The sequence below is a fragment of the Hesperophylax consimilis genome, chromosome 7, assembly GCF_061612785.1.
Source record: "Hesperophylax consimilis isolate HC1 chromosome 7, BYU_Hcon_1.0, whole genome shotgun sequence".
Lineage (NCBI taxonomy): Eukaryota > Metazoa > Arthropoda > Insecta > Trichoptera > Limnephilidae > Hesperophylax > Hesperophylax consimilis.
This window is the reverse complement of record NC_142842.1, coordinates 9,721,267-9,745,117: the sequence shown is the minus strand read 5'-3', so window position 1 is coordinate 9,745,117 and position 23,851 is coordinate 9,721,267. Positions and strand designations below refer to the sequence as shown.

General features: G+C 32.1%; 1 protein-coding gene across 1 annotated transcript in view; it reads right to left on the bottom strand.

Annotated features, from left to right (window-relative positions):
* Positions 1–22,131, bottom strand: part of Ntan1 (N-terminal amidohydrolase 1) — a 185,637-nt gene extending 163,506 nt beyond the window's left edge. Inside the window, exon 1 of the mRNA XM_089633702.1 lies at positions 21,890–22,131. The gene's annotated coding sequence lies outside the window, so the exon portion shown is untranslated. The remainder of the gene's footprint in view (positions 1–21,889) is intronic.
* Positions 22,132–23,851: the final 1,720 nt, after the last annotated feature.

Genomic DNA, 23,851 nt, shown 5'->3' with positions numbered 1-23,851 from the left:
ATGCAATTGGATTCACTGTTATTCACAATATGTAAATTGAGGGATGACAGTGATTTAGGCAAATCCTTAAAAAAGGACGATACATACATAGGTACATGTTATCAAACACACTAAATTCGGTTGTATGTGATGTACGTTATTCCGAAGTCAAATTATCATGTTCAATTTTGCTTCATATTCATAGTCATGCTTTGAATTTAAGTGTCTTTAATTTTAGATATTGCAACTAATTGTGTGAAGAACAAAGATAATACGGGTTTTCCAATAAGAGGTGTTATTTTGATATTCAATAGTAAAAGATCAATGGTTTCATTGCTTGTATGGCACGTAGCGCCGTCTTGTTGAAAGTAAACGTTGTCCAGATCAATACCATCCAATTCCGCCCATAAAAAATCATTAATCATCTCTCGATAGCGCAATCCATTCACCGTAACTGTTGCTCCAGCCTCATTTTCGAAAAAAGTAAGGTCCAATGACTCCGCCGGACCATAAACCGCACCAAACAGTCACACGTTGAGGAAAGAGAGGCTTTTCAACAATAACTCTTGGGTTTTCCGAGCCCCAGATGAGACAATTTTGCTTGTTGACGAAGCCACCGAGGTGGAAATGGGCCTCATCACTCAAGATGATTTGCATTTGATTCACTAAAGTGAATTTTAATAATTTCAATGCGTTGTTGAAGCGTGTATCGTTCCATTTTTATTAATGGCGTAGTTTCTACTTGTTAAATGTCAAAAAATGACAGCTTCAAAAGTAACATCTACCGTAATAGCGGGCTATTCAAAATAACACCTCTTATTGGAAAACTCTATACAAGCGATAAAGGTAGGTACCTAGTACCTACCTTTAAAATAGTATACAGTGTACTGATGTTACATGGGTCGTGAACTCAAGAGACACGTTTACCACGCGTTGCTTGCCTCTGTAAAAGTGGAAATTGACTGCTCTAAGACACTAGTTAATTCCTAGAAATGTATTAATTAAAACTATAAGCACGCGAGCCTTCCCGCCCACTGTTTCCGTCCGCTTATTAAGTATTGTTACTCATTCGTAGTAATTACACCAAATCCCATCTCGAGGGACGATGATGGCGTTAATCCTGTTGAAAACATAACCTCAATTAACAGATACGTGCAATCGCATTACTTTAATAGGCTAGGTCTTGGCGGCTAGGTTTATTGCTTCGTTTAAGCTTATATACGTTTATGGTGGTCACTTGCCAAGTGACCAATTATTGAGCTGAAATAACGAATATAATATTTATGTTTATATGACAATCTCTATGGTGTAAGTGGTTTGGAGTTAAAACAATTTATTTCTAGGGTGTTTTTTTCCAAAACTTCATATTTTTTAAATAAAATACGGCAAGTCTTAAACATATCGGAATAAATAATATCTGAATATTAATTATACACCAATTCATTAGCGTAGGAAAAGTAATCATCGGCCCTGAGAAAATGCTTTGAGCTGTCCGATTTAACACTTCCGAAAATTCCGAAAATATCGGTTATCGAGATCTAAATGATAAGTACACTCGTCTCTCCAGGAACATTTACGTAGCGCTGCAGTATCTCGGTAAGCGGAATAGTTGGCGATAAGCATTATTATAAGCGACTTTTAGCTTATGACATTGGGATGCAGTGTACTCCACCCACAGTTCTGACGTGTACAGTGATGCGGAATGCGTTGAAAATATTTTCGCGTTTGTACTGCAAAAGTAAAAAACGTCTTAACAGCATACCTGCTATAAACGTCGGAAGCGACTTGACAAAAACATGATTAGATTGTACATGAAATTTCTCAGTCTTTTAAAAATGTAATTACCAAATAGTATAAATAATATAAAACACCATTACACTTTGGAGTTCTGCAAAACCTTTGGCATTATAAAATACCTGTCCACTATGCGTCATGATTCAATTAAACCCACTTATAATACGAATAAATCTTAGCCTATAGTAAAAAGATCGATTGTTCTGTCATTCCATCTGGCAGCGGTCACGGATCTGCCAATACCTCAACCAGCGCCACGCAGTCCCATTAAATCTGGAATTGGTGATGACCAGTTGCATTGACACGATTCCACAATCACAGCGGAACTGTGGAATTGTGAAACCGTTACCTGCAGGCAACAGGCAATTGTCATCAGCCGAGAACAACGGCAGTCAAGTGATCCTGACGATTTACTTAAGATCATGACGTCACGACCTCCATAAGTCGGAAGGCCGCGGGCAGTGAGCGGAACTTTTACCGGAGCCATCATCACGAATCCGGGAGAAATTCCGACAAATGTATATTTAAAATAAAGACACTTTGGGTAAAGGGAGAAGTCAGGAACTCGCTATATTTTATGCAGAACCTGGGAAGTAGAGACTTTTGGGCAAGAACCGAGGGAAAGCTCCTGAGCAAAGCAATTCAATTCACAAAATAAGGCCAATTTCTTGTCAAATTTGACGGAATTCAAAGAATTTAAAAAACGCGTCTGATTAAAGATCTGTCCAACTTTTGGTAGTGAATGAAACACATTTCAGGGATTTCGCACATTGCTTAAAAGCCCTAATAAAACTTTTCAAATGATTAATGTATTTTGGCGTAATGGCGTATGTTGAGCTTTTATAAGAATATTCCACCACTAAGGTTTTCTGAAATAAAGTTGGTCTAAAATAGAAATTTCTAAGCTCCTTTGGACAATAAAAACAAACGAATTGACTCAAGTTAGCTTCAATTTAATTTCATTCCAGTTGATTTGATAGAAAGGTACAATGGAGTTCTGAGGTTGTACCATTTCTTTGGAGTATTATAATAATATTGTTTAACTAAGCGGAACTAGAGCGAAAGCAGTGGCTCAAGGGAAACACTTCAAATATTATGAAGGGGCGAGCTGTGCCACTGGGCTACATCCCATTTTATCACGGGTACTTTTCCCCTATTGCCTATCCCCTATATAATAATAAATGTTTTATTAACTTCCCTTTTTGTAACAAAAATGGAGATAATGATATCCTCACTCGGATCTGCCGTGCTGAGAATTTCATTTACATATTATAATTTAAAAGTACAAATAATATGAAGTAATTAAAAATACATTTTGGTATGTTTTCTAGTGCAGTTGTGTGGTTTCGATTTCAGTCTGTATTTGGATCTCCCTATCCAGCTTTTAATTTGATCTTTAAATATTATAATTTTTTTTAAAGAGAGTGGGATTTTGTTATAGAGCTCAGTACCATAATTTAAAAAATTATCAAAATGTTGTATTTTACTTTCTTTTTTTTAAAGAAAGACTATCATTCCCGGGTTTAAATACATTTTTTACCCTGCGATATAATGTTTGCAATATACGTGTTAGTTGTCATGCTTGTGTTTTGTATTTATGAATGCAAAGAAGTATTGTTTTGAATCAGAGTTGTTTAATTGACATGATCTTAAGATTATTGATGATTTCGTCAGTGCTAGTTCTTACAGGGACTTTCATGATGGCTATTTGGGTTTTAGTGGATTTAGAATCTCATTTTGCTGCCCCATCCGATAATACCTTATTCTAACAGTGATTGGCAGAGGGCCATGTAGACATTGATTGAATGTTTTTTTTTAACTAGGGCATTCCTGATGCTTTACTACGCTACTAAGTAATTATTTTAAATACCTTAAAATGCTTTTCAGCTGTCATAACTTTATAAACATCTGGACATTATAACATGTACAACGAATGAATTCTTCAAGATATAAAAAAGAAAAAAACTTTCCATATGCACTATAACAAAATAAATTTTTAAAACAACACTCAAATGTTTTCTAATCATTTATTATTCACCTGCATCGTTAGGTATGACATTATTTTCCAATAAAAATTCATAAATCAAGGAGAGATTTCTTAAAAATTCAATATCATATAATAACACGACAATTTAAAATCACAATGGCCAAAAATATACGTAGAAGTATTATTTATTAGTCAGTTTCTAATGTAATCATTATTTTTTAACTAGCATCGTCCCGTGCATTCGGCAATTCGACAAATTGGATAGAAGACACGTATAATTTGGTAATCATAAAAAATGATTGTCGTGTTCCTATTATTCATAGAGGAGACTGAGAACTGTACTGTGTATTGTGTGTTGGTATATGGAAGCAGGGTCGTATTTACGCGCTGGCTCAGAAGTCTGCAGCACATGGGCCCACACCACAAAGGGATCCGCACCATAAATTGTTTAAAGTTAAGTTGTGAAGATACCATCAGTATAAAGTGTAGGCGCAAACCAATTAGCTACTAAGCTATTTCCAAATTAAGTTATATTATGTAATGACAACAATTTCTTATCAATGCATTTTTACGAAATTTATTACAAATTATTTAAAAATTATATACAGATTGTTGCAGATTTGCGAACAGAGACATGAATATCAACTTGGTGTTATTTTTTAATACAGTTGTTTGTGGCGATGTCAACAAATCGTGTTGAATACCTAATGACTTTCAAATCTTTTAATTTTTATCCCAACACATCTTCAACTTTTAAATATGGTTAATTATAACATATTATTCACAACAGTGCCAAAAAATACTTTTTTGATTTTATTTCCCAATATTTATTTAAGTTCGTTTATTTCATATAATTTAAAAGAATTTTTGCTATTTGTTTTTGGGGTGTTATGCCGTGTTGCGCTAACTCCTTCTTTAGCCAACGTTTCGGACAGCATTGCAGTGTCCATCATCAGCATATTGTAATAACACATCTGCCCTGATGATGGACACTGCAATGCTGTCCGAAACGTTGGCTAAAGAAGGAGTTAGCGCAACACGGCATAACACCCCAAAAACAAATAGCAAAAATACTTTTGGCCGTGAAAATCTTAAATCATATTTGAATTTAAAAGAACTTCAATAGTAGTCCACTTAATTTACATACATATTTTGTATCTTACAAAATTGTAAAACGGAGGCCACAGCACGGGTGAGGCTCACATTAACAAATAATTTTCTTACAAAAATATTGCTAATATATCAATAATCATAATAATGATACTTATTTTTTTTTCTTTTAAGGTTTATAGTTACAAAAATTGAACTGAGGCGGACCCCCTTATTTTACTGGGGATTATAAAATACCCTCAGACTCCCCCAGTAGGGCCGGCACTATACTTTCAGCCTCGGGGTCCATAGATCCTAAATACGGACCTGTATAGGAGGTAGGTAGTTCTGTTCATGCCTCACACGACATTATTAGATTCATCTGATAACTGATTATGCGGGCTTCATGATATCATACACACACCTAGTAAGTGCCTACTTCTAACGATGTACGGTGTTCATGATGTGATACAAATTAAATACAGGACGCCAAAAATTACGATACTCATGTACAATACATGCTAAATTATATATTTTTTTTAATTATTACCTTTGTAATGTTGTTTGTAAAAATCATATTGAAAACTCAAGAGAAACGGCTAGGCGGCCATTTTCATACAAAAAATGGATTATGGCCAAAATACCTAACCACACTGAATATATGTATTTTATCAGGAACACTTGAGAACGATTTATTGACTAAGCGAAATCCTGTGAAACTGATAAACTGGACTTTTTTGCATTTCGTATGTCTGTTAATTCGTTTGTATCTTCCGTTTCTATTTCAAGATGGTGGTCTTTATAATGGTTCAGTAAAGATTCGTTTTTCAATTGAGAAATAGACGTGTTTATTTAGATTTTCATAATCGCATTTTTTTTTAAATATTATAGAATCTATCTGCTTGAAGAATATTTGAAAAAAGAATTTTCATTGAGATAAAGCCGTTTTTTTGACAAATTATTAATACCTAATTCTAAAAAAATGTTACGTTATATTATATATAGGTATGGTTTATAATTATTGATAACAAACGTTATTGTACTTTGTAAACTAATTAATTGATAAACATAAAAAAAAACAACAAATAAACATTAATTAAATCATTCTTTTATGATTTCAGAGGCGTTTCCAGTTGAAGTAAGAGAAATTAACCAAACTGCATCAGACACGCCCACAGTACCTACGCTTCTATCGAATTATCATTCAGTGACCAATAATAGATAGATATTATAAATTTATCGGCAGTATTGAAGCGTTATACGATTTTATTATCTATCTATCTATATAAATAAAAACCTTCTTTAGTTCAAAATCTTAAATCTCCTAAAGTTCTTCATCGATTGCTTTGAAATTATGGCGCAACTTTGTTGCATTTGAATACGCATGTGTTTTTATATACCTATATTATATAGATGTCACTTGTAACAGGTAAAAACATGATTTAAAATTAAAAAAAAAAAAAAACAGCGCCATCTATTGGACGTAAAAGCAACACTCGCTATTGTTTCTCTATCTGCACTGATAGACTGAACCACAGCAACGATTGGCGGGGTGAGAATAGTATTTAAATAAATGCACAGCTTCCAAAATGAAAAAAAAATCACTCATTTCGATATAGAAGCAACATGCAATGTAAAAATCCGATAAAATCGTTGATAAAAAAACAACTTTCAATTATATTAAACCGAGGAGCATACCAAACTTACCACCACCAATGCAGAGGAACTCAATTTATTAAAAGTGATTGATTATTTTACAGCTCCGTGTGAGCAAGTTGACACTAAAAAGAATTTATTTGTTCCGGCACTCGATGTCAGGAGGAAGGAGGTGGCCAACTCAGTAAGAGAGCTTTTGATTTTTGATTAAAACTTTGAGCCTGATTACAAACGTAGTACCAAATTTCAATAAATATCTAATTTGCCCGGCTTCTTCTGTAGTGAATTTGAAAAATTAAACATTAATTTCGGTTGTTGGTGCATGGGTAAGAATTGTGAAATATTTTGGGCTTAATGCAATACGGAACATGTGTGAAAAATATGTTGTCTTAAAATTCCTACATATATTCATGTAGATCAACAAACGCTGATTCTAAATATATACGTTAGGTGGGTGAAGTAAAAAAAAATAACTTTTTAAGAAATTCCGTTTTTTCCCATTCAAAAATATTTTTCAATAGAAGAATTTTTGTTTTTCTTTAGAAACTATTCAACAGTTTGAAAACATTTGGAATTTTAAAAGGTTATGTATCTTTTTTACGTCTAAAATGATGTAGAATCCCCGGAAGTTAGTGCACTTTACCCCCGGACAACCTGTATATGTAGAAATAATAAATCGTCATTTCAAAACGATTAGAACCGTAAAAAATGCCCTGTTATTGGTCGGCGGCTTGTGAAAAAAACTTACACCGCTGCCTCACGGGTCGGTCAGCCGCGTGCATTAGAATGCAGACAATTTTGTCCAAAGTTGCGCAGCGTAAACTCGTAATTATTTGAAAAGATTTTTTTTTAAATCCTGTTAAATATTTAAATAGGGATTTGTTGATTTCATAACCGACAAAACCGAAGTACGTATGACGTCATGCACACCCCCATCAGATTTCAATTGTTTTGAGTGGTTTCGAAAAATGCAAACTATGAAGGAAACATTTATAAAAAAAAGGAACTTTTAGTTTTTAAAATTGGAACTACTCATCATATCAGACAAGCCATAAAGTAGGTACCCAAATAATTTTATCAATAAATTTTAATAATTCCTTATTAGAAATGTGTGTTGGTTTTGTTCACGTATTTCACCGATGCTTCACAGATGAATGTAATGGTGAAGATACGTTACTGAGACAAGGCGTGTGGTTTCACTGAACTAGGTCCAGTGGACATGCTTTAGCGGTCCGTCCTTATACATATTTGTTGAATGGCTTTATTTTTCATCAGAATATTTTACTCGATTAGAATTAATACAGGGTGTATCGGCACGTACCCGACAAACTTTAACCAGCTATTCCTTAGCACATTTAGAGTAAAAAATGTTATGGGCACTTTGCTGTCCGGTAACATTTTTTTTTACTAAAAAATTTACTATTCATATTTTCACCACATGTCACCACTGTTTTATCCTTTGTCAAAGTTTGGAAACCCACCTGGCAATATTTTATTCGAGTTTCGTTGAATAATATACGTACGTACCTACATTAGCGCGCTTTTACGATCACAACGAAATGGCATGGCACCATTCGTCTCATTTTTATTTAGTGTGTATGAAAGAGCGAACACGCTTTTTGACACACTTGCTAATAACAGCTGTTGAACACGAGAAAGAATGCCAATGACAGAGACGGAGTGTGGATTTTTTTATCATTTTTTGTTTTTAATTGAGAAAAAATGTTACCGGACAGCAAAGTGCCCATAACATTTTTTACTCCAAATGTGCTAAGGAAAAGCTGGTTAAAGTTTGTCGGGTACGTGCCGATACACCCTGTATAACGTGACTTGTATTTTTATAACGTCATCGGATAGGTGCCGTAATGTCTCAAGGTAAATTTGTTCAAAAAATATAAATTAGACCAGTACAAAAAATTATTGAAGATAATGTAAGTAATTCAAGTATAAAATTAAAATTGACGAAATTTACTTAGGTTACAATTGGAAATAGCTCAATGGGTAATGAGGCCAGTCCCGGTAAAACTACAGCAGTGGTTTTCAAAATGAATGTCGCGCGACTTCAATATAGAAACTTGTGCCCAAGTAAGTAAGTAATACAAAATTAATACGATGGGTGCGCTTGTAAACTAACTTGTTGAACTTTGGCTCTATGTTCTAGACAGAGTAGGGGGTCGTGTTCCAAATTTTTTGTTTTTGTTTGGGGAGTCGCATGCACGGAGAAAAATGATCGTTTTAAAAAAGTGATAGCGCTCCAATTTCCTTTTAAAATATTAGTCATTCAGAATATATGGAGAACACGTGTTATTTTCCTAATAAATGTCATGACGAAACGCGACAATATCAATATTTATAACACGTCTTTCGCCGTCCTAATAATTAATAAATTAACAGTATTTCATATCAGTGAATTTTCTCCGAGTGGAGGTAATTTTTTATATTATTAAAAGGGGGTCACGCCTTTAAAAAGTTTGAAACCCGCTGGATTTTAATAATAACTCTTTAAATTTTCTGTGTCTTTATGTATTTCATATTATACTATTTTCTTATTGAGAGTTATTGATATTATCTCTTTCGATGATTAAATATTAGTATTATTATTACCGGCAGTGATTCATTCGACAGATCATGATTTTATTTCCGATTCGTTAGTTCCAGCGAGATGAGAGCCGAGATAAAACTCGTAAAGATACGTGGTTAATTGACGAAGCAGATCCGATCAGCTGCGAGCTGGGAGACGACATGAATTACCACATTAATAAATATTCTCCTCCAAAGGGTAAAAAACATGTACACGGAGAAAACTTACTGATATGAAATACTGTTCATTTATTATTTATGTATTTTTCTTTTTTTTTGATTTTTCTTTATATATTCAATAATTTATTTTTGACCAAGTTTTTAAAGAAGTATATGCGTTTTCAAAGTTTGTTTGATATAGTCATAATATTTTATTTAAATTACTGTAAAAAATAATACCATAAGTGATCATCTGGGCCGAAGGCTTGGAATAAACTCCCTCCGGAAGAAGTCCAACGGAATTCAAGCCTAAACTAAAAACTTACCCCTTTAAGATGTCATACCCTTAAATTAAATATACCTTTCCAGAAAAGTCCAATTATATCCAATTTTCCAATTATGAACTGAATCCTGTATCTGAATTTCGATAATAAACAATTAGTTAATTTTAATTAAGTGTTAATATCAAGTGACCTACCAGGTAAGTATTGTACTGTATATTACTGCATATATAGTTAGTAATAACATAAATCATTGTAGAAATGTATTATAGATTTGTACAGCGCCCTTGGGGTGATTTTGCACAAAAAAAGGCGCTGTATAAATCATCCAAATATTATTAATATTTGATTTTAGTCACCCGTTCTTCTCGTATTGATCTTGGATTATCCCGCCTGATGTAAAAATAACATAATTTATGCGATAATATATGTTGTGTGTTATCGAAATGAGTACGAAACGTTGTAAAATTTTAAAAAATAGTAAATCTTATTACTTTCAGTACCTTTATACACATAATAAATTCATGCTGCCGTTCGTAAAATTTTTGTTGGTGTAATGGTGACCACAGTTTCCTACCAAGCAGTTGATCGGGAATCGATTCTCGTGGCATTTTTTGATTTTTGTTTTTATTATTTGATATTTTATATGCATACGTGATTTTTTACGGGCCAGCGCTAGTTTTAAAAAAAGCAGTACCACAATGTTACTCGACACTGAACAAATATTATATAAATCCACCAATTATATACTAAAAAATAAAATATTATAAGTTATTCAAAATATAAAAAAATATTGTAAGTTATTCCAGCCTTCTTTGAAATTATCAATACTTACTGATTATATTACTATACAGTCCGGAATAATGAAGTTGTTCAAAGCGTTTCTTTGTATTTTATTTGTAGGTTTCTTTATCTGGTGTTTTGGTTTTGAATGAGACATCTTTGAGGTCTGACAACAAAGGGCTGATTTATCAAGATCGTAGCCACACAATAACTTGAATAATATAAGATTAGATGCTTTTAACATCATGGTCACACACAGACCTATTACTTGTGCCTTGTGTTGCACATTGATGGTGGACGTGCAAGTTTGCTAACTCGACTTTTTATGATTTTATTCAAAGGAAAATAAATCCCAGCGATCGCATTTTAAAGAGTGCGACTGCTCTAAACAGCTTAACTATTGCCGCAAAGAAACGCCGTGATTTTACGAAGCGTATAATTAATAAACAGCGCGATGAGGTGATTTTTCACAAAAAAAAACTATATAAATTATCCAATTATTATTATTAAAAAAATATATATTTTGTAAATTTCTTGCCTTCAAAACGTCGCTCTTCGTCTACGTGTTCCGAGTGCAGTTCCGCATTTGTCCCGGACTGCAGACTTCACGAAGAAAAATGAGTATTGTCAATTTATTGAAATTCTGTTAAAAACGAGTTTGCAGGCCGTTTCCTAATATACTTTTAGTTAATTCATAATATATAGTAACACGTGTTCATGTAAATGCGTTTGTCCTGATAATATACAATTTCGAAATGCGAAAATATTAGAATTTTTAAGAACATGGGTTCCGGAATCACGATAAGACTTTCGTATTTTACTGAAATTCAATTCATTCATTAAAGCCTTGCAATCCGGTTTTTTACCGGATTACGAATAATTTGGAGAGATTCTTAATAAATTGGCAATATTTTATATCCGTAAGTTTTCTTCGTGTGTAAGGTGAATGTGGACCTAATGATAGCCAACCTCCTACAGGAGAGGGCACCAAGAACAAGAAGAATTATCTTGTCTTGGTACATTTATTTGAGCACACGCCCAAACTACCTGAATAGGGTATTACCATTTTTTTTTTAAATTACGATAAAAATAATCAGTATTTTTATTTTATCTTTATTTTGACGAATAAATTCATTTTAACGATTTAAAATGTTCTATTTTAAATATGCCGCCAAAACAACATGTTCATTTTCGTTCGTGAATATGGCAGCGTTGACGTCACGCAGGCGTTTTATACGTTATAATGACGTTGTAGCCAGTTGGAACCGTTTCAGAATGTGCGGTTTTAGATCGTTATTCAAAAAATTAATAACTATGAATGATAATACTAATATTACGTGTTTGTAGTACCTACGGTAATTATAATCGGAAAAATAATCTTTAAATCTGCCACAATTTAACTGTGAATAATAATACACTATGTCAACTATGAATATATGTGAAAATACGAAAGTGAAAAATTTCAAACAAGAGCAGCAGGAAGTTAAGACTTCTTGACTTAACTCGATCCCATAATGTGAATCCCGCTGCAATGGTAGAACCTCAAATTTAATTGTAGATCTTAGTATTATTTCGCCAAAAAAATTTACGCCTCTATCAAAAACAGCGGCATAAAAATTATGCACCTACTTGTATATCGTGTATGTCAATTTTCAAAAAACATTTCTTCTTCAGATCTCAGGTCTCAGAGTAAATAAATGATAATGCGAGCCACCCACCTTCCTACATCGATTAAGCCACATCCCCGTACATTGTAAGATACGCTCTCTCGAGTATTCTGTGATTAATTGCTAGCCTAAGCAGGACAGGCCGGTGTCAAAACATTATTTATTTATTTATTTAGCATGCCAGCATCTCGGAGACAGCTATCAACGAGCAGTACCTAATAATGGTGGATAGTGAAGCTGTGGAAGCAGAATAATGATGAAAATGCACGTAATAAAACCATAACAAACAGTAGGTAAGGTGTTAAAATTTTGAAATAAAATGGCTTCGGTATTGTACATTGATGATACGCGGAAAGGCAATGAAATTCCCTTAGTTTCATTCCCTTAGGCCCTTCGTACACAGATATACTTACAAGCTACGTCACTGTGATGCAACCACATGTCGCTTACTGATATGCTACTTTTTAAAGCTGGTTTCCGTACACAGCGCTTTCCGAATTATACTGAACTTGATCATTTTTCCACGTGCAGCCGTGGAGTTACTACGAGTACGTCGTTAAGTGACTCTAGCGATGAAGACAATATTGTTATTCTTCATTATTATAAGTATAAAAAAATATGTTAATAAGTTTTTCGGTTCACCCACACAACTAAATTAATATTATTTTCAGGACATTCGTTGCCGCCAAGGAACTACTTGAGAATGATTTCAAATTGACTCTTTTCCATCCTCAATCCACGCCTTCTCCGCTAAATTCTTTATTCTGGTAAATCGTAGCTATATAAACATGGATATTTTTCCACCACCAGAGCAAATTTAACATTTAAATCATGCTCAAACCCCATTTCTGTCAAACGAGTGGTAGATGCGTATGCAACCAGCGTAGAGTGCAACAGACGTCAAACCCGTTGTCGACGCGTCGCATTATGTTCGAATACTAGCAAAATATTATGGCGGATACTCAGAGCGCCGTATATGCTACACGCACAAATCTTGAGTCGCTTGTAAGTATCTTAGGCGAATGGCCTTATTACACATTTCTCGACGACAGAAATCTTAATAATAATAAATTTTAAAATCAGCAGAATAAAATCAAAAACCAACCTAAATTCTAAAAATAGTGTCGCAGTACGTGAATTTTTAATGTCTGAAATTCTAAAAAAAGTGTGTTGCAAATCGTTATTTTGTATTTATAAATGTTGGTGTGATTTGCTTACTGAATCTGGGACTATTTAACTACCTAACAATCGTTAATGTAAAACTACGGGTAGGAACCTACTCTATCTCTTTACTTTTTTAACCTTAGTAGTACATTAATTCCCAGTGCCTGCCCATGCGAGTCTAATAAATAGTTTTTTAGTTTTAATCTGACAACTGTTTTAAATCATAGACAAATAATGGGTGCAATAATAATATATTATGATTTTCCAATGGCTGTCAGTGCGAGTGGTCCATTAATCATTATTTCTTTTGTTGGCATCATTAGAATAATGTAAAATGCGCGGGGCGCCAGACAATAATGTAAACACGAAAAGATTTTGTCAAAACACGATGCCGCCATCTTAGATTTTTTTATAAGTCGTCCATTGTCAGGATTGTCAATTGATTGAGTGAATGCGACTATATTGTATGAATAATAAAGCCGTTGGAAGGTTAATCGCATCCATGGAATAGTTCGCTTTTTATTTATTTATTTAGTATAGATAACTTATTCCAAGTTTTATCAACGGACTTCACAACTTTTCACGGACAACTGAGAAAAAAATCAATTTCAAAGCTTTAAAGTTGGACTACGTTGCTACAAAAAATAGTAACTTAGAAAAATTACAGATACAAAAAGATGTGATGTCTACATGATGCCAGATTTCACATTCGAGAGATTTTTGGTTTTTAAAACAAATTTCTGATTCGTAGTTAAGATAGATAGTTTTGAAAATTATTCCTTTTCCAGGTCTGTACAGTTAATATAACTGTTACATGTAATATAGATGCTTACAGGTAGTAAAGCGGCTTTCAGGTAATTTAACTGTTTACTTCTAATATGTCTGTTTACAAGTAATATAGTTGTTTACAGAAAATATAGCTATTTACACGTGACATAGTTGTTTACATGTAATATAGCTCAAATAACATGGAACAAATTGTTATTCCCATTTCTAGAAGAATGTGAAGGAGATTACATAGTCTAACATAATTTAGTAATAACATAGATTATTATACTATTATTATTGAGTACCTACCGACATTCGGAAAGAGTAAGCTCAATTTTTATTATAATTATTATTGAGTACCTACTGACATTCGGAAAGAGTAAGCTCAATTTTTATTATAATTATTATTGAGTACCTACTGATATTCGGAAAGAGTAAGCTCAATTTTTATTATTATTATTATTGAGTACCTACCTAAATTCGGAAAGAGTAAGCTCAATTTTTATTATAATTATTATTGAGTACCTACTGACATTCGGAAAGAGTAAGCTTAATTTTTATTATTATTATTATTGAGTACCTACCGACATTCGGAAAGAGTAAGCTCAATTTTTGCACTTTTATAATGGCGCATTTAATTCCCGAAACTATTATTTTAACGGCACAAACTGAGACAATATTAAATGTTCTTAATGGGCGGAGATTATATTTAATCCCTTCACAAATCACAACTTCTCAGAGCATAGAGCAGCCAAACTAGTTCGCCATTAACCTGTCGCGGTTAAAGTATCGTATTTCACACCGAGTGCGACTGGACGAGGTTTTATTACACTATCCGAGACTCGGTTGAATGTTCCGAGAAGCCAAAACAGGGCTGATGCTGATACGGGATCTATGATGCAGGGATAACTTCTGTGTTTTGACGTAGGGATCAAGGGATATATATTGCAAGTGCTTTCTTCTCCGTAGCTTCAAAGATTTCAGGCGTCCAGCTCATTCCATTCTATCAATTTTAAAAACACAAAACCCAACCCACTCCAGCGAACGATACATCAGAGTCAAATAGAAATCAAAACCTTCTATCGTAATAGTCTCTTGGCAAACTAAGTTACTGTAGAATACAAAACTTAAAAGGTTTTATGTAAAAGTTTAAATAACTGGAAGTAATTGAAGAAAAATAGTAACTGAACCAAACTTCATTCATTAAACCCAAAGATATTAGAAGAACGAGATATGCTATGTTGGCCGCCGGACCGTAGGCGGAGTACTACCTAATTAGGGTACTTTGAATACTATCGGGACGTGTACGCACAGAAATCTGTTCTATGTATTAGTGCGGATACCTTAGCATAAGCGAAGGTGTGCAGTAGTATTGGTGAACAAAACCGGCGACACTGAGCAAAACAATTCCACACAGTATGAACTGCTTATAGCACATCTCGTTCTTCTAATATCTTTGATTAAGTTAAATTCAAATAAAAGCTTGAATTTTAAAAATAAGTCTAAAGTAGAAAGTCAAACGACGTTCATCTATGAAGGTTAAACACGACCATTGAATTTTTGAGTATATTGAAAAGTAGCGTGGAGACCCTACTCAGTCAAAGCTCGAAACGAACATATTTCCTTTCAAAGGCATGCCGTAGTCAAAATCAAGGTAAATCCATCAAAACAATGACTGAAGAGAAATTTAAGTTATACCTTAAAGTAACAACTATTCGGTCAAAACTCAAAGCGGACCAAGCCAGAGTCCTCCATGCGACCTCCGAACACCAAACACGAGAGATGCAAATTATCGGCGAGCGGCCGCAGATTGCAGATTTAACTGCAAACAGAAGGCGCTATAAACGAGATGCGCGGCAGGCGGGGGGGGGACTCTTACCGGGTTTGGTCGTTAAAGCGAAAGACATCAAAAACGCACGAGGTCCATTGCATCCCCGATTAAAACCATCAACATAAATAAGACAAGGAATCTCTTAGGGCCGGAATCATGACGAGATGAAAGCCGCCTGGCGAGATCAACGGGAAACTGCTTATTGCTAACTATGAGATGGACGCAGTTTTACAGCGGGATGGATATAGGTAATATACCTATATAATAATTATTATTATTAGATAACTTTTATTGTTTTTGTGAATAAATCACCTCATGGGTATTACATTACTTTACCGTAACATTAAAATTTACATAACAACTTGCTTGATATTGCATTTATTTTATTTTTTTATTAATATTTTTCTGGTACATACATTGGTATAATTTTACAATAAAGGAAACACTTTTTTTATATAAACAGTTAAAAAGTAAAGAATAATACATTTAGCAGATTAACCAAAAAAATCCCACATAGGTATCGCCAGTTCGTGGGTATAGTTGTGCTTATTAACAGTTAAAATTTTACTCACATACATACATTATCTTTGTAGAAGATTAGAAAATAAAATTGAAAAAATAAAAAATCAGTGTTTACTGAATTACAATTCAAAAGACATGATTGAAAAATATAAAAAAAAAAAAAACAAAATAAAAATGTTACAACAGGTCAGATGTTACAGCAGGTCGGATGTTACGGCAAGTAAATGTTTGTATCAATGGTATTTATCCAAGACTCAATATGATTCATCAAACAGTTAAAAAGTAAAGTAAAACTCATTTAACAAAATAACCAAAAAACAACAAAACCAAAAAACCAACCATTTGTTAAACTTGAGAATTTTACTCACATACATACATTAATAAGATTAGAAAAATATGAAGAAAAAAAGAAGAAAAATGTTAAGATGCATCAGTTCAGATGTTACAGCAAGTAAATGTTTGTATCAATTGTTTTTATCCAAGACTTTATTACATTTTTATATTTTTTGTAGAAGGATTTATTTTTACTTCTGTAGTCGAATAGAGAGCATTATACATTTTTAGTGTTAAAAACATTATTTAACCTATTACTAAATCGGTTTTCATTTTTTGTAAAAAGGATATTTCGAGCAAATATATATTTTGAACATTGTAAACAGTAAATTTTTCTTATCTCAAACAATTTAGCTTCTTGGAATAATTGCAGGCAGGGGTAGTATCTGTATGCAACAATATCTTTATTATTATTTTTAGCGTTGTTTCTAGTGGCTTAACATGCGTATTATACACGCCCCCCATCCAATAATTCCATAAGATACTGATGATTGCACCACAGCATATACGCCAATTTCATTCTTTTAATTTCGACTATGTAATTTAAACGTTTAAAAATATAAGTTATAATATTATAGGGAAATAATTAAGAAAAAAATATGTGTGTATATAAGCACCTAAATTATGGTTACCGAACAGAATGTAATCTTTCGAAAATAGTTAGCAAGGACGAGGAGGTGAGAATCAGAAATTATTAGGTACGGATTACATTATTTTTTCTGGGCTTATAAAAATACTCGATTAAAGGCCAAGATGTATTCTACTCGCAGTATTGAATTAAAGCATCTGAAACATTTCTAGGCGACGAAATTTTCAAACAAAAAACACATAATTTTGCATTACTACGTATGGCATCGCCTTAAGCGAAAATTGTGAAAATATTTAATAAAACACGACTCGTTTGAAATAGAGCAAATCTTTTTTTTTTTTTTTTTTTTTTTTTTTTTTTTTTTTTTTTTTTTTTTTTTTTTTTTTTTTATATATACAATAATATTATTATTGGGTTTATAAAAACAGTTTATTTTTAAACAAGTTCTGCTGTGTAATTATTATTACGCGTGACAGCTGTTTCGCCCTCTGAAGGCATTATCAAACTGTTATCAAACAGGCATTATCAAACAGTTTGATAATGCCTTCAGAGGGCGAAACAGCTGTCACGCGTAATAATAATTACACAGCAGAACTTGTTTAAAAATAAACTGTTTTTATAAACCCAATAATAATATTATTGTATATATAAAAAATAAAAAAATAAAATGGAGTTCTACAAATTAAACTTAATAACAATAAAAAAATATAGAGCAAATCTCTCAACAAATGCTTTTGTTGCATTTAAAAATACACTGTGAATTATTCATGCCTATAACATATTAAAGAACAGAATAAAACGTGTTTTAAATCATTTTCGGAGCTTACTATGCGATTTTTTAAATTTAATATAATTTACGTTTCGGTATAACAAAAGTATCGATATCTTCAATAACTTAAAGATACTTTTAATAAATCGGTAGTAATTTCTTTTGGCTTTTAAGAGGAACCCACCAGCCAAAAATGTGTATATTTATATTTTTTAATTTTTCTTTATTCACTGACATGGTTATTACAATTTTTAGGCATGTTTAGACCACATGGCACATGCCCGTGTTATGTTGTATATTATTAGTGTACCTTATATCGTCACGAATATAGACAATATGCACAAAAATCGCTTGGCAAACGGAGTTTAGAAACGCTCGATTTCAAGTACAAAAGTGGTTTTAATTTATTTTGTTAATAATTTTATAAGAAAGAAAAAAGTTAATAAAGGGAAACTGTCACAGATAATCTCAACCATAATATCGTATTTTTAAGTTGTTTCTTATATCCGTACATACATTTCTAGTGAAAACAAAAAAAATAGATATTACGCTCATATTTTTTTAAAGTAATTAACTATTTTATTTTAATTCTACTCAAGCGAAATGTTAGGAAAAGCTTCAAATTATCCGAACCATATTTTTTGGTGTTCATAATATAAACCGATTCGTAGTAAAAATTAATGTAAATAGTGATTTCATATATATATCATCGATGAAACTACAAGCGATGCAATGAGAATGCTCGGTTTTATTTTGAGAATGGAGGCAAAGTTTAAAAATGTTTTAACTTTAAAACATCTATTTTGCTCATTAGTACGAAGTAAATTAGAATATAATTCAACAGTATGGTCACCGTTCTACAAAGTCCATTCTCAAGCCTTAGAAAAGGTACAAAATAAATTTCTTCGGTACATCAATTTTAAAATGAATATTTCCATCGAATTTATAAATTATAATAACATACGTGCCGAAAAGAGACTTCTCAAACTATCAGATAGAAGAGTTTTAACTGATATATTATTTTTATTCAAAATTATCAAATCCCTCATTGACAGCCCTGAATTATTGGAATTAATTTATATGAATGTACTTGCCAGACAAACTAGAAGCAAAGACACTGTTAAATGTAACAACTACTCTATGTATTCACCAATTCCAAGAATTCATCACCTTGCAAACAAATACTGTGAACTTATTGATAGATTTGGTGTTAATAATTTTGTGAGTTTCAAAAGGCGACTTATTTCAGACTTATTTGCTAGTTATTAATTTGTATTATTTATTAGCTTTAAAAAAAGTCTTGTCTCTATACCTTTTTACGTTGAACTCACATACTCCTTAGTTTATTTGTTATAAATTTTTTGGACGCATATTAATGACTGTATGCATGTACAGTCATACTTGATATGTATATTATACTTTGATATACTTTACCAATTCAAGTACTTTTATTTAAATTCGATATTAATTACGGCGTTGGTATTTTTCCATTACTTATTAGTTTTTTTCTCTATAGAAACATTATTTTTCTTCTTTTTTAAAACATTAGTTTTATAATACATATCAGTATATTATTTATATTTATTTTCTATTTACCTGACGAGTAAATTATTTTACTCTTTTCAGTCTTAATGGTTTTGCAACAAACATGAATAATTAAATGCATATATTATGAATGTACAATGTACATACTTACTTTATACTTGAAACATTTCTTTATTTACAATATTATTTTATTTGGATTTTATGTTAATCTTAGTATTAGCATTTGATTTTTATTTTTTGTATTTAGTTATGCTATTATCCATGTGTTATATTACACTTACATACATAAACTGTCAATTTACTCTGTAAAAGCCCGATAGGGCGTTAATGAATAATAAATAAATAAATAAATAAACTGATTTTTTTAATCTAGTATTTGCCATAATTTTTTTTCTTAATAATGCGATGCCTCTAGAATCTGTTATAATTGTAAGTATTGTCTAATTGAGCAATACGATATAATTTAATAGTACCTAGATAAGTTTACATTACTCGGCTTACTGCTAAATACGCCAAACTTATTGAATTACTACAATATACAACTATTTACGTCGGGGTACTTATTAAAAAAAAAATTTACCGGTTCACTGCCTATCACTCCCATGGGCGGACCAATCGGTAATATCAATGGTAACGAAAGCGAATATGTTAAGTAAAAAATAATTTAATATTTAAGAATATTTAAGCTCTTAAAAATATATGTTATTCTTATGTTAAAAATCGCAAAGCATTCTTCAAAAATTTAAAAAAAAAAAACCATCTGGTTCTGTTATTTAACATTATACGTATGAAAAATCTCACCATGTGTCTTTAAATGTTACTTAACTCAGATGTCAAAAGATTTTTTGCTTTATTTTAAATAAGCAGTGTTTTATTAAATAATTTATTTTAATGTCTCAAATATTCGTCAATTAACAAAAGAGTTTTTCATTATATTAGCGCGCTCCTTCTATCATTCGTATTTACAAATCACCCTTTCAAAACATATCAACCTTTCAAACAATCTTAGGTAATCTTATTCTTCTTTTTGAACGCTTATAGCGAAGCCTTAAAGTTTAATATGTCCCTTTTCACTACATCTTTAACCACCATGTTGGATTTTATTAGTATGAAGTGACATTTGCCGAAAGGTTCTGCTTCAATCTAAATATGCACAAATTATTTTAATAACCCAAATTTTGGCGTATTTAGTAGTAAGCGGAGTAAGGAAACTTTACCAATAATTGAGCTTACTCCAGGAATATGGACACGCCGTGAGGTGGAACTGAGTTTACAGGACGGTGGTCAATTCGCGCAAGCAATAGGTAGGTTGAAAGAAAATTAAGAAGGAAGAGAAAGGGTAGAAAGTTCATAACTTTTTATATCGTACGGCGAAAACAACGTTTAAGTCCATTCCAAATCATGTCTACGGTTCTCAACCATTAAAAGCGTCCTTACGTTTTACTACCTATTATCAAAGCGTAGCGAAGTCCTGTTTTAAAGCGATCTTTTTGCATTTTGTCTGTCTCTAATTTCCGTTTCCGGTTCAAGATGGTGGCCATCTTAATGGTTCAACTAATATAATTTTTTCAAAAGTGAAATTGTCGTATTTATATGAACTTTCTTATTCGCTTTTATATTATTATGTTATTTTGTTTATTTGGGAGATTATATTTCGATATCTGCTAGAATTACGTTTGTTTGGACAAATTGTTTAACCCCTCAGGCCTCTGGCATATTCTGTCAGAAGGTCAGAGTACTTCCCATCTCTTTTGCAATAAAATTCAAATAAATGGAATATTTCTTAATGTGTAAGAAAACTAAAACTGTTTTTAAAAGGTGGCGAAGTACACCTTCAAATTTTATTATTAGAAATATACATTCACCGTCTTACTTATAATCGCGGTATAAATATTATACGGTAGAATAAGGTCTTGATAGTGGAAAACGTTACTCATAATTATTGTTTTAGTTTCTATTTTATTTTATGTTACTTTTACTTGTTTTACCTGCTTTCAATAGCTCACTGGGTATATTGTTCTTATAATCCATGTTGACCTCTCGGCGAGTATGGCCGTACTATTACGGCCAGAACAAAATACTCCACAAGGAGTATGGCCGTACTATAAAGTCCTTGATTATTATGATTGAATAAATAATGATATTTTTACATTGCTAGATTTTGAGAAAACAATGGTTATGCACATAATTTTTTTTTTATTCGTGTACTTCAAAAATGATCACTCCTGGGACACAGTTTTGTTCGAAAAGCTCACTCTAACGTAAAACCAAATAATAATAATCGCAGGGAATGCGTATACCAGCCGTATTCTCATCACCCGTGAATTTCAAGGGTCTACGATAGTTTTGTATCAAAACTGTTTTAACATATTATTTAAATGTTAGAATCTCACCTGAAGTTTGAGGAATGCTTTATCGGAAGAATTCGGGAGTTTGAGGAATGGATGCAGATCTTCAGGTCCTGTCAGCAGCCAGGAAAAGTTGAGTAGTGTGGAAACCAGATCAGATCAGGTTATGAAGAGTGAACACTTGAATTTCATCACTTTTTTACCGATTGTTAGCAAAACACCTACAATTAATGTACCTACTATCTGTATTTATAATAGAAATCAACGCAAAATCTTAAACTTACCGATTGTCGATAAAAAAACTGAAAAATCAATAAAAAAAAGTGGAGGACTAAAGGACGATATTGATTTGTCCTCGACGAAAATCACGACGTTGTGGAGAGATTTTGGTGTAAAATGCAAAATCACTTAGAATTTATTGACAAGTTTAGGGGTGATTTTGGTATCCTAACATATTATTAATTTTTGCACTCAGTAAATTGAGTAGCTAAAATTTATTGAGAGTTGAAAGGATTTTTAACTAACGGAAAAATAATCGTAGAGTAATAATCAAACCTAGCTCATAGTAAAATAACAAAATTGATGAAAAATATTGTTTTGTTTATATTCATTTATATAAATTTCATAATTCAAAATTAACAATTCGACACTTCAAGAATAACAATTTGATACTTTAAGAATAACAATTTGATACTTCAAGAATAACAATTTGATACTTCAAGAATAACAATTTGATACTTCAAGAATAACAATTTGATACTTCAAGAATAACAATTTGATACTTCAAGAATAACAATTTGATACTTCAAGAATAACAATTTGATACTTCAATAATAACAATTTGATACTTCAAGAATAACAATTTGATACTTCAAGAATAAAAATTTGATACTTAAGAATTACAATTTGATACTTCAAGAATTAAAATTGTGTGGATTAGTTACCTATGGGTATTTATTTGAATTCTATAACCACATAAACAATACTAAAAAAACTCTTTTAATAAGCAAATAACAGTTTGACGTCAATATACATTTTTTACGAGTCCAATAATTTTAAAGTTACACGAAATCAGTGAAATCAATCAATGTTCTCATTGATTTGTACAAGATTGTAGTTGTAAAAAAATACACATCAAAGTACACCAAAACCACGTCCGTAAAAAATATTACAATAAATTATTTGAGCATGGCAAATCGTTAAAATTATTTTATATTCAATAGCGCACTGTCATCGCACGAAAGTCTTGACAAGTTGTTTACGAGAGTAATGCCGCATACCTTGCGATACGATTGTGGATCTCAATATAGGAAACAAAAAGTCGACACGTCCTACTCGGACTACGCGCAACGCGAAACTGAAATTGAATGAAGAACGAATACTGAATACGATATTACTGAAGGCAATGGAACATGGAACGATCAAAGTTGCCAGCCAATAGCGCCGGTTCCCATACGAAGATACAGCCTTTGATCTTCACGGCGCGAGGCTGGAAAAATAGTCTAATAAATCAGGGGAGCGTGTAAAACGGTGTTAATCTATACCCGTTCATATTATTATTTGTTTATATTTATGATAGACTTTTTTATGTAAGAGTGTTAGGCGAGTGAAAATGTATGAAAACTTTAAAAGGGTGTTAAGAGAAGTACCTAACTTAATTTAATCAGTGATTTCTGATGATATTTGGAGTAAGAAATGTAGATGACACTATAATAATAATATTTGGCTAATTTATATAGCGCCGTTTTCGTGAAAAATCACCTCAAGGACGCTGTAAAAATATATTTATGAAATAATTAATATTGGAACTACTGACTTAAAACTAGTCACTTACATATAAGACTTATATCTAGTGACTTACGTCTAAGGCCTATAAGTACTGTCTTACGACTAAGGCCTATAACTACTATCTTAATGACATATAACTTACAACTAACATTAACAATCTAATTTTACTAATGCCAGAAGAAGAAGGAAGTTCTATAATATTAGTGGGTTTTTATATTA